We start from the raw sequence: 14,899 nt of genomic DNA on the forward strand, positions 1-14,899 counted from the left end.
CATCATGTGGGTCAGGGTGAACTACCGCTTTAACTACCCCCATTTGTGAGGGTCAGGGTTTTTGTTTAAAGTCCCATGCAAATCAATGGGAAATGTATGTTCCCACATAACTTCTGTACGCCTGGAGATATTTCAATAATACCTGGTACACATATTACTTATATGCCAAATAAAAATATGACAGTTAAATTAACCCTTACCTACACCCTTATATAAAAGATGGGTATATTTATATTACTGTGATTTTCCTCCCCAAAAGGTTAAGATAGGAAGACCGGGCAACGCCGGGTATTCAGCTAGTTAATGTTATAAAAGAGATAATAGTGCGCTAAAAACAACCTAATTAATAATATTGCACAGTGCCCTTTATAATATATGAATAAGAAATCACAAAAGTATCAAAACAGTGTAAATGAAATTCCTTTGTGAATATAAATAAGTGAAAACATTCACCACCACCTGTGTGTGGATTGCCCGCTCACCTTCCAAGCAAGGAAAAAATATAAATGTCACTTTTCAAATGAACATGTTGCGATTAGGGATGAGCCGAACACCCCCCGGTTCAGTTTGCAGCAGAAAATGCGAACAGGCAAATTTTTTTTTAAAGTCTATGGGACAAGAACATGAAAAATCAAAAGTGCTAATTTTAAAAGCTAATATGCAAGTTATTGTCCTAAAAAGTGTTTGGGGACCCGGGTCCTGCCCCAGGGGACATGTATCAATACAAAAACAAGTTTTAAAAACGGACAGGTTTTTTCGGGAGCAGTGATTTTAATAACGTTTAAAGTGAAACAATAAAAGTGAAATATTCCTTTAAATTTCGTACCTGGGGGGTGTCTATAGTATGCCTATAAAGTAGCGCATGTTTCCCGTGCTTAGAAAAGGCTCTGCAAAAAATGACATTTCGGCATGAAAAAAAACAACGTTTTTAAAAACGTCATTTAAAATGATCGTGTGTGGGCTTCACATCGTTTTTCGGCTTCGTTTTTTAAAATGTCGTTTTTCGTGTTGTTAAAAATGATCGTGTGTGGGCAAAAACGACATTTTAAACCCGCGCATGCCCAAAAATGGAAAATTGTATCATACTTACCAGTAATTTTCCTTTCCTGGTGCCTATCCATGGCAGCATACCTGTGACAAGCTCCGCCTTGGCTCCTCCCTCAGGACTAGTGAATATTATAAAAAGAGTCGGTTAGCACTGCCCCCACATTCTCCGTAATATAGAATACCGAGGGTGGGATTGTATGCTGCCATGGATAGGCACCAGGAAAGGAAAATTACTGGTAAGTATGATACAATTTTCCATTTTCCTGGTGCCTCCATGGCAGCATACCTGTGACAAATAACTAGCTGAGATGGGTGGGGTGATGCTTTAGAGGTTTAAAAAGATTATTATCATCATTTATAAGAAGCAAAGGCCGATTTTACCGCCTGTCTGCCAAACTCCATGAATGAGAGAGCGCCTGTGTCCACTTGGTGGTGTTTCAGAAGCGTATGTTGGGACAACCGAGTTTCTGCCCTGCAAATCGTTTCAATTGACACCTTCGCTCTTACTGCCCAAGAAGGCAGAAACCGCTCCGGTAGCGTGCCCCCTGACTGTTGAAGGAGGTCCCAGTCCTTTTGCCTTGTATACCTTGTGGATGAGTTTAACGATCCCTGAGGCAATCGTTCTTGCTGGTGTCTCCTTGCCTTTGTTTTTACCCTAGGGAATTATGAACAACCTGATAGAGTCCCTGAAGGATGCTGTAGCCTGAAGATAGCGTCTCAAAGTGTATATATGTGTGTACGACGCGTGTCATGATTCTACGGGGTAAAAATGACCGCACCAGCCAAGCAGATACTGGCTGGAAAAAGCGCCCAGAGGCGATTCAGTTCGCATGCGTTGCGCTATACAAGTCATTCATTCATTCATTCAAAGTGGAGGTAATGTCTAGCTCGTGAAGAGAACCTCTGAAGAGAGTTCTGTCCTGAAAACGTTGGGAGTGCCCAAGGTTCCGCTATGTTTAAGGATGATGTGAACTTGGATATCAATCCCTGCAGTTCTGAGTTCCACTCTGTCAGGGTAGAATATGATACGATTATGATCCGCTCCAAAGCTTGGAGCTCTGAAACCCGTATGCCGGAGGTTATGGCTATCAAGAAGGTTGGCTTCAAGGTTAGAATCCAAAACGATGCTGAGTCTGAAGGAGCAAAAGGAGGATTGGCCAAGGACTCTAGGATGATTGCAAGGTCCCAGGTGGAAAAAGACTGTTTAGTTGGCGGTCGGATCCTTTTGACGGCTTTGAAAAATTGGATTAATATTGGGTCCACAGCCCATCTTCTACTGGCCGTCGCTGAGATTCTCTCTACCTGTACCTCTAGTGTACTCATAGCGAGACCTAGGTCCTGGCTTACCCGCAAGCATTTTGAGAGGATAATAGAGAATCTGGATCCCAGCTTCTGTCAATCATGAAGGCCCTGAACTCGTTCCACACCTTATCGTATACACTGTTTGTGGATGACTTTCTTGCCCTTAGGAGGATTGTGATAACCTTGTTGAAACACCCTAGGGACTCGAACCTTTGCCCTTCAGCCGCCAGATGTGAAGGTTCAACCTGCCTGGATCTGGATGGGTGTGATACTTCTGAGACAGGAGGAAAGGTATCAGCACAATTTTGACTAGAGGCTGGGTACTCAGGTACATCGCTGTGAGGAACCAAGGATGCCTCGGTCAGGATGGTAGAACTGCTATTACCGCTGTGGTTCCTACCATGATCCTCGACATGAGTTTTGCAATGGGAGGCCATGGAGGGAAGGCATAGGCTGGATTGGATTCCCAGGGTGCCGAGAGAGCGTCTACTGCCTCCACCTGGGGATGAGGAGACTTTGAGATGAACCTTGGAGGCTTGGTATTGAATGCTGTTGCAAGTAGGCCCAGCTCGAGGGGACCCCACTGGTCCATTATCCAGTCGAAAATGTTCAGGTGCAGGGACCATTCCTTGGCATCCACAACCTGCGGGATAGGTGGTTGGCCCTTGAGTTGAGATGACCGCATAGATAGACTGTCCTTAGGTCTTTTGGATTCCTTTCTGCCGAAAGGATCATGGGTTGCACTACCATCCGCAGATACCTGCTGTGCGTCCCTCCTTGTCGATATATATATGGTACCGCGGTTCTGTGGTCCATTCGGAGAAGAACTGGTTTCCCTGCAATCCCGAATTCCAGGTAGGCAGGCTGCCTAGATTTCTGGGGTATTTGGTACCAGGCCCATTGTATGGAAGGACCAATCTCCCTGCATTGAGATCTGGTTGCAGTGTATTCCCCAAACGGCTGCACTGGTGACTGTAGTAATTGTGATCCAGTTTACATACTCTGATGGATGTGATCTCAAGAGCGTGTGTTTCTTCATCCACCAATATAGGCTCCTGAGCATCAGGGTTGTCAGGTGTATGGGCTGGCATAGATACTGTTTGTTCCACAGTCTGAAGAACTCCAGCTGGAAAAGGTCTCCAATGTCAATGGGCCCAAGGGACCCTAGGGATACATGACGACATCCGGCCTACCAGGCTCATACAGTTTGAGGCGGTAAGGTAGGACCTCACACTCACATTCTTCATATGTTGAACAATGGATGTTACCTTCTGAGGTGCGAGGGACACTGTACCGTTCTCTGTGTTGAACAGTGCTCCCAAATAAACCATCTCTTAGGTTGGAGCAAGGTGACCCTTGGTTTATCCTCCATCCGAATTCTGCTAGCGTTGTCAAAAGAACCTCCCTATGCTCCACTAATTGGGCTGGATTCTTTGCTAGGAGAAGAAGGTCATCCAAGTAATGGTATACTTGAAGCCCCAGTCCTCTTAGAGGGGCTATGATGGCAATCAGGGTCTTTGTGAAGACTCTTGGTGATGTGTAGAGGCCGAACGGGAGATTTCCTGGAATTGAGGATGTACCTGGCCTACTTCAAACCTATTTCTGAAAAAGGGGGAGTATAGGTATATGCAGGTAAGCATCCTACAAGTCTATTGATAACATCTGGTCCTCTGGTTGGATTACCCTAAAGATTCATTGTAGGGACTCCATTTTAAATTTTTCTAAAAGGATAGCTATTTAGTCCTTTTTAAGTCCATTACGGGTCTCCCACCTCCGTTTCTTCGGGGACTAGAAACAGGGTGGAGAAATAGAAAAAACGAAAATCTTTCCTATGGGGGCACCGGAACCACTGCTTGCTGTTCCTGCAAGGAGAGAATAAACCGCTGTAGTGCCTCCGCTTTTTTTTTTTTTTTGGGGGGAACCTCGACACCCTTGACGGAGAGAAGAAATCTTTGGGGGGGGGGGTTTGTCTAGAAACATCCAAAAGTGCCCGCATTGACTGTGGAGACTACCCAGGGATCTTTGTCCTTTGCTCCCAGCTCTTCAAGAAGTGTTTGAGTCTGGACCCCACAGGGATCACTTGGGATGGCTTGGTGTCAAGGAGGATCTAGTAGGGTTCTGTGGGGTAGGCACGGGTCTCTGTCTACGGGTCCTCTGTAGTCCATGTTCTTGGGGTATTGAAATCTGGGTGCGAATGACCTGGAGCGCCAGACTTGGGGTAATGGGTCCGACTTTCCGTCGGTGACGCTAGAGATGGCCTTGACCAATTTCTTTCCCAGACAAGGCTTCGCTGTCAAAAGTTATCTTGAACCAGTTCTGTTTTTAGGTAATATCTACTGACTACGATTTCGGCCGCAATTCCGGTTTGGCCATACTGTGTGTCGCATTGACCTTGCGGAGAATCTAACTGAATCGATATCGGCCTCACCAATAAGAACTGCTAAGGGCTTTAGCCCATTTAAGGACTAATAATGTCCTCCCTTGGTATACCCTGTTGGATTGGTGACTCTATATTCTCTGTCCAGTCGCATAGAGCGCTGGACACTGACGTCAGAGCTATCGCCGTTCACAGTCACTGCCCGCCATCTTGTAAGCCTTCTTGGGATCAAGATCCATCCTTCTGTCAAGTGGATCCTTAAGCGAAGTTGAGTCTTCCATAGTCTTACCATGGCTGCCCACTGGACCACTGGAGGGCACTCAAGCATTGCGGAATCGGCCTCTGAGAGGGGGTATAGCTTCCCAGGCGATTAATGGAGAATATTTTCTCTGTCTCTTCCACTCTTCCTCAATCATATCCCGATTTCGTCTATGAGAGGGAAAGGAAATCTGGCATTTGAGAAAGGGAAAGTAGGCCATGCACTTCTTGACTTTGAGTCATTTTCTCAGCCGATCGCTTGTTTACCGCCTGTACGCAAGGCTGGACTATGGCGAAAGCAAAGCCAGGGGCATATAGGTCATCAGGGCCCTCTCCTGAGATGGCATTTTCTTCCTGATGCCAGAGGCAGAAGCAGGCGCTGGGCGAGAAATTTCGCTTGAGAACGGCCCGGAAATGGATGCCTCCGTCGCTTGCTTGCCCCTGAGGGGGAGATGCTAGTTTTTGCAACGGCATTGTGGCTACCAATTCCACAAGAGAATACTTTACTGCTTCCTTAAGCAGGTCCGCCACTAGCAGGCCCTTGGACTCTGTCCACTACATAGTCCCTGAGACAATATCGACAGATCAGTTTGTCTGGAAGTGGGGTGGTCCCCTGCCACACCTATGGTCACCATACCTGGGTGACCTGTCTCTGCTGGGACTAGAATCGCCCTTGCCTTTATGTCGCCTTGAGGTCTTTTAGACGTCCTTTGGCGTACAGGACTGAAGTACATAAGAGTACCAGCCTCAGCGCACTCTTTTCCTTTTTTTTTAAATAAACTTACCTGGACGTAGGTCCTTACCCCAATGTAGAGTAGGATCTTATATGGGTGGCAAAATGGCTCATGTTTGGAAGGCTAAGCAGAAGTAGCAGCTAAGAAAGTGTAAAGAAGAGTCAACTAGTCAGATTCTGTTTTTTGGCTAAGGTGGTGTTTTTTTTTTTATTTTTTTTTTTATTTTTTTTTATTTTTTTTTGGACCCTTGAAGAAAAAAACATGCATTATACACTACTTTGCCTCTATCTCTCTTTCCCTTTTTTTTTTTTTTTTTATAAAACCTGAAAAAAAGCATATACCAAAAGTTTTGGTTTAAAACACTTTGCCCTTCCCCCTTTTTTTTTTTTTTTTTTTTTTTTTTGGTGTACTCACCCAGAGAGGAAAGAAAAGTTCTCTCCCTGGAGCTCACGAAAACATGCACTTCCCCCGTCAGCCTCAGGGGTCTCACTGAGGCCGCTAGTGAAGAAAGATATGGAACAGGAGAGGTGGAGAACGCCTCTGACCTGTCCCTGACGTCTTATGGGCCAAAAGCGTCCTCCTGCCCTGATCCAAGATGGCCGCCACGGCCTCCGCATCGACCGCGCATGCGCCGACCGGCGGGACGAGGACCCGGAAGTCCCGCGCCATCGGCGCACACGCTGAGCACGGTGCAAGACGCCGCAAGTAAATAAAATGCCTATGCTGAGCGCGCGCGGCTCCTAAGGAGCTGGGAAGGTGACAGGGAGCTTAGACAAGGAAACAAATAAGAAGGAACGAACGAAAAAGTAAGTTGGGAAGGAAAGCCTAAGAGGAGGAGGGGAAAAGAAATGCAGGGATAGCTGCTGCCTCTGTTGCCAATACTGAGCTAATGCCTGAGAACAATCATGCAGATAGAGTTCTTAGTTAAGAAACAAACTGCCTGTCCCAAAAGACCCTACAGAAGGGACTCCCAACCTTATAAGCGCGTTTAGCTGCCCAAGCGAAGGGACCGCATCCGGGAGAGGCTTGAACCCGGATGGAAGCTGCCGAATGCAGAAGGTAGGACGTCCGATCAGTATTCACTGCCATGAGGTATGAGGAAAAAAAGGAGAATGTGGGGGCAGTGCTAACCGACTCTTTTTATAATATTCACTAGTCCTGAGGGAGGAGCCAAGGCGGAGCTTGTCACAGGTATGCTGCCATGGAGGCACCAGGAAAGCAAGTTATGAGACGGAAGCGCTCGTTCAGGTAAAACTACCATTCATAATGGAGTAAGCACATTCATCACGCTGTAACAGACAAAAAAGCGTGAATCGTCTTTTACTAACAAGGATTCAGCTAAAAGCAGCCCAAAGGCGAATAGAACTTTCCCTTTAGAGTGCCGTCGAACGTGGTGTACGTCACCGCGCTTTGTTCATCATTTTTCAAAAACGATGGTGTATGGGCAACATCGTTTTTAATGATGAAGTTGGAAAATTGTTGTTTTTTTCCATGCCAAAAAACGATCGTGTGTACGCGGCATAAAGGAAAAAAAGTAATTTAAATCTACTTGCGGCTATAATGAATTGTCAGGTCCCGGCAATACAGATAAAAGTAATTGAAAAAAAACAGCATGGGTTCCCCCCTTAGTCCATTACTAGGCCCTTTGGGTCTGGTATGAATATTAAGGGAACCCCTAACCAAAATTAGAAAAAAAATGTGTGGGCTTCCCTCCCAAATTCCATATCAGGCCCTTCAGGTCTGGTATGGATATTAGAGGGAACCATGTGCCATTTAAAAAAAAATGGCGTGGGGTTCCCCCCAAAAATCCATACCAGACCCTTCAGGTCTGGTATGGATTTTAAGGGGAACCCCGCACCAAAATTGGATGATGGGCCTCATCCCCACAACCCTTGCCCAGTGGTTGTGGCGGTCTGCGGGTGGGGGGCTTATGGGAATCTGGAAGCCCCTTTTAACAAAGGGGAACACCAGATCCCAGCCCCCCTATGTGAATTGGTAATGGGGTACATTGTACCCCTACCATTTCACAAAAAAAGTGTCAAAATGTTAAAAACCACAGGAGACAGCTTGGGACAAGTCCTTTATTAAAAAAAAAAATAATAATATCCCAACGATGTAATCCTGTCTCAAGCAATACGGAGGAAAAAAAACACAGCTACGAACCATACCGCCTCCACACGAGGCGCCCGGTCGAATGACGCTCTCCTGGTGTGACAGCTCTTTTATAGCTGAGGGCAGGGCCACCCGTCACGTGCGCGGGTGACCCCGCCCCCACTCTGATGCAAGGAGAAAGCCCGGGGTTACCCATTGATGTGTACGGGTGACCCTGCCCCCTCTGACGAATCTCGGGAAACCCGTGTTGCATTGTACATTGTACCCCGTTAACAATTCACATGGGGGGCCAGGATCTGGAGTTCCCCTTTGTTAAAGGGGGCTTCCAGATTTCGATAAACCTCCCGCCCGCAGACCCCCACAACCACCGGCCAAGGGTTGTGGGGATGAGGCCCTTGTCCCCATCAACATGGGGACATCCTCCCCATGTTGAGGGCATGTGGCCTGGTACGGTTTAGGAAGGGGGGGGCGCTTTCTCACCCCCCTCTTTTCCTGTGGCCTGCCATGTTGGGTGCTCGGATAAGAATCTGGTATTAATTTTTGGGGGAACCCCACTCCATTTTTTTTTATTTTGGTGCGGGGTTCCCATTAAAATCCATAACAGACCTGAAGGGCCTGGTATGGGTTTTTGGGGGGAACCCCACACCGTTTAAAAAAAAATGGAGTGGGGTTCCCCCAAAAATTCATACCAGATTCTTATCCGAGCACACAACATGGCATGGCAGGCCGCAGGAAAAGAGGGGGGGTGAGAGAGGGTTCTCCTTAATATCCAAACCAGACCTGAAGGGCCTCATATGGAATTTGGGGGGGGGGGGCCCCCACACATTTTTTTTTAATTTTGGTTCAGGGGTTCCCCTTAATGTTCATACCAGACCCAAAGGCCCTGGTAATGGACTAAGCGGGTAACCCATGCTGTTTTTTTTCAATGACTTTTATCTGTATTGCCGGGACCCGACAATTCATTATAGCCTGCGAGTAGTTTTAAATTCCTTTTTTTCCTTTAGAAATGTCATTTTGTGCAGGGACTTTTCTAAGCACGGGAAACATACGCTACTCTACAAGCATACTATAGACACCCCCCAGGTACGAAATTTAAAGGAATATTTCACTTTTATTGTTTCACTTTAAGCATTTTTAAAATCACTGCTTCCAAAAAAAATTATGTTTTTAAAACTTTTTGTTGCATTGATACATGTCCCCTTGGGCAGGACCCAGGCCCCCCAACACTTTTTATGACAATAACTTGCATATTAACCCTTAAAATTAGCACTTTTGATTTCTCCCATAGACTTTGTTCCGCGGCTTTTCGAATTTGCCACGAACACCCCAAATTGTTTGCTGTTCGGCGAACAGCCAATGTTCAAATCGAACTCATGTTTGACTCGAACATAAAGCTCATCCCTAGTTGCGATCAGATCTGACTTCAGAGGATGGTCTGTCATAAGTTATCAGCTTCTCCGTGTGTGTTGGTTCTCAAATAGAAAAAGATAAATGACATTGCGCAAGATTGCTAGATCAACAATGAATTTGTAAGCTAAATGGTATTTGGGTACCACATACTTAACAAGGCATTTAAAGGGGTTGTAAAGGTTAATTTTTTATTTTCTAAATAGGTTCCTTTAACCTCCCTAGCGGTATGATTATTTCAGATATTAGGTTCTGAAAGCAGTACCATTATTTTGCAAGGAAATCTGGTGTTTTATACTGTAGGGGGCAGATCCACAGAGATCTGCACCCGCACAGCGTATCAGAGATCTGGTACACCGCCGTACCTTACCTGGCTTTAGTTTGAATCCTTAAAGATTTTGCGCCGTAAGTTACGGCGGCGTAGTCTATCTCTGGCGGCGGAATTCAAATCGTCGATTAGGGGGCGTGTTTCATTTAAATGAAGCACGTCCCCGCGCCGAATGAACTGCGCATGCGCCGTCCCGAAATTTCCCGCCGTGCATTGCGCTAAATGATGTCGCAAGGACGTCATTTTTTTTAACATAGACGTGACTTATGTACATTCCGATTCACGGACGACTTACGCAAACAAAAAAAAAAAACTCAAATTAAACGCGGGAACGACGGCCATACTTAACATAGCAAGTCTAACTATACGCGACAAAATAGCAGCTTTAACTATACACCGAAAAAAGTCGACTAGAGACGCAATAAAAAAATGCGCCTGCCACTCGTACGTTCGTAGCTCATTTGCATACCCGACGCGGAAAACGACGTGACCGCCACCCAGCGGACGCCGAAGAATTGCATCTTAGATCCGAAGGCGTACGAAGACGTACACCTGTCGGATCTAACCCAGAAGCCGTCGTATCTTGTTTTGAGGATTCAAAACAACGATACGTCGCGGGAAATTTGAAAGTACGCCGGCGTATCAGTAGATACACCGGCGTACTCGCTCTGTGGATCTGCCCCACGGCCTGTAATTCTTAGGAATAACTCACTTAAATCTGACCAAACAAGAGTCTAGTAGGCATCCCGGGTATGAAAAAGTTTGAAAAACAAAATTATAATATAATAAATTATTATAAATAACAAATAATAATATAATTATAATAAAAATTATTCAATAATGTAATCAACTCAAAATCACTGAAATTTACTTAGTTGCAGAATTGTCGCCGTCATTACTTTTATTTTTTTAGGACGAATTTCCCCACAAATCGCTATCGCACAATTCTGCAAGTGATTATAATTTATTATCGCTGTTTTCTAGCTGCTTTAAAACCACTTTTGACATAAAGGGACACTTTTGGTTGCTATAGACAATCTACAGTTTGCAGGCAGATAGAACAGTTTTTATTATATAAAAGTACATAGTAGGGCACTGGGCAGACCACTAGGGACAAGGGGGGGGGGGTGTATTTTTTACATACAGTACTGTAATCCATAAGATTACAGTATACTGTATGTAATGTGTTTATTTACTTTTTTGAATTTGGCGCCGTTCTCCTCCCCCGTGCGTCGTAATGTCGCAGAGAACGGAGATCGGCGGCACACGGGGACACTGTGTGAATCGAGCGAGGACACGCTCGCTCACACAGCGCGGCGGCATCGCAGTATCCAGCGACAAGGTAAGTAACTTTGTATCTTGCTGCTGTGAGGCGAGCCCGAGTCAGGCTCGGGGATACCGCTCTTGGTATAAAAATCTTACCCCGAGCCAGACTCGTGAATACCGCTAGGAGGTTTAAGCTAGTGCATTGTTGGTTCACTTACCTTTTCCTACGATTTCCCTTCTAAATGTTTTTCTCTCAATTTCTCACTTCCTGTTTCTCCTCGGTAAGCTTGCCCCCATCATCCAAGCCGTTCTGGCTGGGAGTAAGTCAGCCAGAACAGCTTACTGAGGAGGAAATGGAAGTGAGAAATTCAGACAAAGAAAAAAAACATTTAGAAGGGATATCGGAGGAAAAGGTAAGTGAACCAACAATGCACTAGCTTAAAGGAACCTATTTAGAAAATAAGAAACAAACCTTTACAACCCCTTTAACCTCCCACCACTCAGCCCGTTGGCAAGAACACCTAAAAGCTACACAAATCCGTCCCTCCTCCTCCACCTTACCCACTTTAGTCTGCCCCTGCTATACCGAGTCATTACCTCTCAGGCCCCGTACACACGGTCGGACAAAACCGATGAGAGTGGACCGAGGTTCAGTTTCATCGGTCCAAACCGACCGTGTGTATAGCCCATCGGTCTGTTTTTCTTCGGTCCAAAATTTTAAAACATGCTTCAAAACCGAACCGATGGACCGCTGCCCGATCGGTCCAAACCGATGGTTAGTACAGAAAAGCATTGGTTTAAAACCTGCGCATGCTCAAAATCAAGTCGACGCATGCTTCGAAGCTTTGAACTTCGTTTTTTTCAGCACGTTGTGTGTTTTACGTCGCCGCGTTCTGACCCGATCGTTTTTTGAACTGATGGTGTGTACACACATCAGACCATCAGGCCACTTCAGCGGTGAACCGATGAAAACGGTCCGTCGGACCATTCTCATTGGTTTTGTCCGACCGTGTGTACGGGGCCTCAGCAGCCTCCACCGACAGGGATGATGATATAGCACAGGGTGTCCCAGGTCCTAGCAGCACACCACCACCTGTAGACTGTAGCTGGCAAATTTCTCTGCCCCATCTGCTACAAGGGGAAAAAAAATACAGTCCATGCCACCCACATGCCCAGCGTCTAAATGCAAACTTGTCAAAGCTGTTGGCTCTCCAACTTCTGCCTTTCAGCCTGCTGGATTCTGCCCCCTTCTGTAAATTCGCACAATGGCAGGTTCCCAGTCGCTACTACTTTTCATGTAAGGCCCTTCCATCTCGCTACCATCACATGGAAGGAAATGTTCTGGCATTGTTGGGCAAGGCAGTCAGCCGTAAAATCCACCTTACTGCTGACACGTGGTCCAGCAAGCATGGACAGGGACGATATATTTTGTCCACAGCACACTGGGTAACGCTGCTTGCAACTCGAAAGGATGCAGGACAGGGTTCAGTGCTGCAGCTTGTTGTGCCCCCACACCTCCATACAGCTGGTGGTGATGATGCCAGACCTGTGAGCTCTACCCCCTCCTCCTCCTCCTCCTCCTCCGCCACCTCCATGCCCTCCACTGCAGAATTGTCCTATAAACATCAGGTTCCCCCTAAGCATTCAAAGGGCTATTCCCAGAGTCAGGCTAAAAGGTGCCATGCAGTGCTTCAGCTGGTGTGTTTAGGGGACAGTCAGCTCTGCAGGGACAGGCCCAGAGGTGGTTCACACCACGCCAGCTGGAGATAGGAATGGCGGTGTGCGATAATGGCTCAAACCTCCTGTCCACCCTTAGACTGGGAAAGTTGACACATGTCCCATTCCTGGCACAGGTACTCAATTTGGCGGTGCAGCGTTTCCTAAATATGTACCCAGGGTTGCAAGATGTGCTGAAGCTGGACAGAAGAGTCTGTAGCCATTTCAGGCGGTCATACACAGCCAGTGCTCGGTTGGCTGAAATTCAGCGGGAAATCTATCTGCCTGGGAATACGGCACAGTGACAGGCTCAGGCCACTTCAGCTTCTTTTCCCCACGCCAATGGCTGATCCTTAAGGATGCATGCACTGTGTTGTCACCATCTGAGGAGGCACAAGGATGGTGAGCCGTGACAGTGCATGCGTCAGTGACACAATCTCTGTTGTGTTTCTGCTGGAGCTGTCTCTGCATGGCAATATGGACAGGGCACTGGAGGCAGAGCAGCAATAGGAAGAGGAGGACTTCCTTTCCTCTCAAGGCCCACTTTATCCAGACACCATCATTCCTATGTCACAGAACACACAGAAGGAGGATGAGGATTCTGGCACTTTCATAGGCTTCAAAGAAGAGGAAGACATGCGTCAATCTGTAAGCAATGTCTTTCCAACCCCAGTACATGGCTGGGAGGAGGAAGTTCCAGATGCTGTCATCCTGCTTCTCAAGCCTCTGCAAATTTGAGGCACATGGGCAACCTCGTGCTTCAAAGCCTGCGAAAGGACCCAAGAATACGTGGCATAAAGGAGAAGGAGAATGCGAGGGGAAGGTCTCAGAACTCAGGGTTTTTCCTGCAGGGTTTTTCCTGACTCCAGTAGGTAACAGTGGTGGAAACCGTTGTTTTGAGTCTTCTGTTTGTCAAGAGAGGAGCGTTGAAGAAGGCATCTGCCTAAGTGAGGCATTTCGGATTTTTTTTGTCCTCGCTGACCAGGGCTGTCAGCTTACACATCCCATCGGCAGCGTCTGCATCACATGCAGGACTATTTGTGAATGTTGTGTCACCGGCGCAAAAATAATATTTAACAATTTACTATATCTGCTGCAGTTACTATAAACACCTCCAAGAGGTGAAGTGATATGAGGAATGTGTGTTTGTATATGCGACACATATACTACTGCACTGATCCTGTGCAAAATTTACTTGTTAACACTGTGAATATAACACTTTCAATCTATTTTTAGTCCTAAATATCATATATATAATAACACCAATGTGCTCAAAATGTGACCCGCGATATACAATCTCGGTAAATATGAATGATGTGATATAATATAATATACACATACACAAATAAAGTCCAATATTTCAAAAACTTAAAAAATTTTATGCCGTTTGTTCTTGACCAAAATTTCGTGACTTTTCACCCTTATTGTGTGTCACCACCACCTCTTATATACTATGCGCTCACCAGATCAGGGTAGGTTTATAGCCTGTAATCATATCCAGGTATGTATCTCCTCTGACTTTAGCAATGGTACCGTTTAGCCTCCAAGGTATGTATCAGACCAACATGCAGGAAAAAAGCTTTTTACATCCACACCAGCCTCCAGTTGCTTTCCTTACTCCAAAAGAAAAACCTCATATGGTGTAGTATGTATGAAAAGGGGCAGTTTATTTATAAACATATAAAAAATGTGCACTCACATGTCAAAGTGCCTAACCGTCACTAGTCTGTCCAGCGTTACTGCTCGATATCTCCTCGGCGTGCGTTCCACGCCTCGGTTGTTTGCTGTTCAGCGTGCGGAAGGGCCGTGGAGGAGACGCGTGACGTATTTTCGTCCGTGAAGTAATTACCCATAGGCCTCTACGCGTTTCGCATGTACGCATGCGTCATCAGGAAGCTTCACGTACGCTGACATGTGAGTGCACATTTTTTATATGTTTATAAATAAACTGCCCCTTTTCATACATACTACACCATATGAGGTTTTTCTTTTGGAGTAAGGAAAGCAACTGGAGGCTGGTGTGGATGTAAAAAGCTTTTTTCCTGCATGTTGGTCTGAAAGTGTTATATTCACAGTGTTAATAAGTACATTTTGCACAGGATCAGCGCAGTAGTATATGTGTCGCATATACAAACACACATTCCTCACATGCAGGACTATTACCTCAGGTCCAAAACAGAGATGGAAGGCTTTCCAGCTGATGATCCACTGACTTACTGGGTCATGAGAATAGACTAGACTAGACTATTGGCCAGAACTTGCCCTGTATGCTATTGAGTTGTCGGGTTGCCCTGCATCCAGCGTGCTTTCAGAACGGGCATTCATTGCTGTAGGAGGTTTCGTTACTGATCA

The sequence above is a fragment of the Rana temporaria genome, chromosome 6, assembly GCF_905171775.1.
Source record: "Rana temporaria chromosome 6, aRanTem1.1, whole genome shotgun sequence".
NCBI lineage: Eukaryota > Metazoa > Chordata > Amphibia > Anura > Ranidae > Rana > Rana temporaria.